This window comes from Cyprinodon variegatus, unplaced genomic scaffold, assembly GCF_000732505.1.
Source record: "Cyprinodon variegatus isolate N-32 unplaced genomic scaffold, C_variegatus-1.0 Scaffold940, whole genome shotgun sequence".
NCBI lineage: Eukaryota > Metazoa > Chordata > Actinopteri > Cyprinodontiformes > Cyprinodontidae > Cyprinodon > Cyprinodon variegatus.
Genome location: NW_015151393.1, coordinates 165380 through 167147, shown reverse-complemented (window position 1 = coordinate 167147; position 1768 = coordinate 165380). Strand labels below are relative to the sequence as shown.

Here is a 1768-nt window from a genome sequence, read left to right as displayed (position 1 = left end):
TATCTTTAAGAAAAATCTATTTTTGATATATTTTTATGTCACTTTAAATATGAAATGTTTTAGCGATAATTTTTTTACCAGTACGCACTGAAGCTTCAGGTCAGTTCTTAACTTCCTGGTAGGGCAGTACCATAAAATGCTGCTTTCAAAGCTGTAGGAAATTAGGCTTTCTCTGGTCACCCTTCTTCTTCTTCTTGTAGAATTTATTGGCAAACAACTATATGGTGCATTACCGCCACCAACCAGTCAAGAGTGTTGATCAGGACAAACATGCTCAAACTATATTCTTTTTGCTAAACTTGTTACCAATAAATAATGAAACATAATTCTATTGCCTAAATCGTAAGTGATTTTCCTTGAAATATTTATTAGACAATATTGCTCTTTTTACTTTTCAAGACTCCTTATCAGCTGTGTTCTTTGTCTTTGGTATTTCATACAGTTATACATAACATGTTTCCCCACATACATCGCAACTTCCTGTTTCATGTTTTCCCATTAACTGTAATGTTGAATTAAGTCCTGTATATCCCAACCGTAGATTTGTTATTATCCTTTCCTGCATTCTGTTCCTCCCGATTTTCCCTTGAACGCCATCTTCCTTTTATATCTTCTTCCCACTGTTTTTGCCATTTTTCTTGAATCTTTCTTTTAATAATACTTTTAACCTCTGATTTGCTGATATCAATTCTTATATCACTTTTACTTTTGTTTATCGACTCTTTTGCTTTCTTATCAGCCATTTCATTTCCTTTCACTCCTATATGTGCAGGAACCCAAAGAAAAACCACTGTTAGCCCCATCATTTGAATATGTTACAATGTTTGCTGAAATTCTAATAAAATATCTGGACAGCTTTCTGAATGATTTCTTTTTAAACAGATCAATGAAGAACTTGAATCTGAACATATAACTGCTCTTAGTGGTCTTACTTCCTCAATCCATTCTACAGCAACTAATAATGCAATAATTTCTGCTGTATAAACAGATAACCCATTTAATTTCCTCCCTATATGCAGTTTAAACTCTGGAATTATTACACCTACTCAAGTTTGTCCTAATTGGCTCTTTGATGCATCCGTATAAACTTTTACATAATTATAAAACTGTTCTATATACTCCTCCATCATTATAGAATTACATATATAAATTTTGTCTCTATTTTTCCTTTCCAGTATTGATAACTACTATTATTTTAGGTAAAATCCAGGATGGTGTTATTGATAAAGGTACTGTTGGACTAATGTTTAATTGATTTAATCCTAATTCTGTTGCTTTCTAAATAATTCTCTGGTCACCCAACTTCGATATGTAATTTACAAAATTCTTACTTAATATTAATATTACAAAAATAAATTTTATTAAGATAAATTCGTCTTAGAAATAAGAGCCTCGCTGTGTGAAAAATGCAACTCTCATTTAGATTAAGCCTCTTTGTTTAAATTCATTTTAGCCAAAACATTTGTTTTGTCTGTCCAGATTGGGATTCTCGAGTGAGAAAGATTAAAATATCATATAGTGTAGATCAATGTCAATAAAAATGTTTTATTTCTAGTTCACATTTACACATCAAACATTATCTAAAGTAGAAGAAAATAATGTGATCTAACAGCAAATTACTTCTTGCAATTGCTCATTGTTTCACATTTTTAAAGCTAAATCTTTGGAGGTTGGCTTGAAATCTGAGGTTTGAGGACCTCTTTTTTGTTATTGTACTGCTCCATTTTTATTTAGTCTTTTTCTGTTTACTTGGGAACCATCTTTGCCA

General features: G+C 31.2%; 1 protein-coding gene across 1 annotated transcript in view; it reads right to left on the bottom strand.

Moving 5' to 3' along the window:
- The window catches only part of alpk1 (alpha kinase 1), a 21274-nt gene extending 21164 nt beyond the window's left edge, over positions 1 to 110 (bottom strand). Inside the window, exon 1 of the mRNA XM_015398551.1 lies at positions 79 to 110. The gene's annotated coding sequence lies outside the window, so the exon portion shown is untranslated. The remainder of the gene's footprint in view (positions 1 to 78) is intronic.
- Positions 111 to 1768: the final 1658 nt, after the last annotated feature.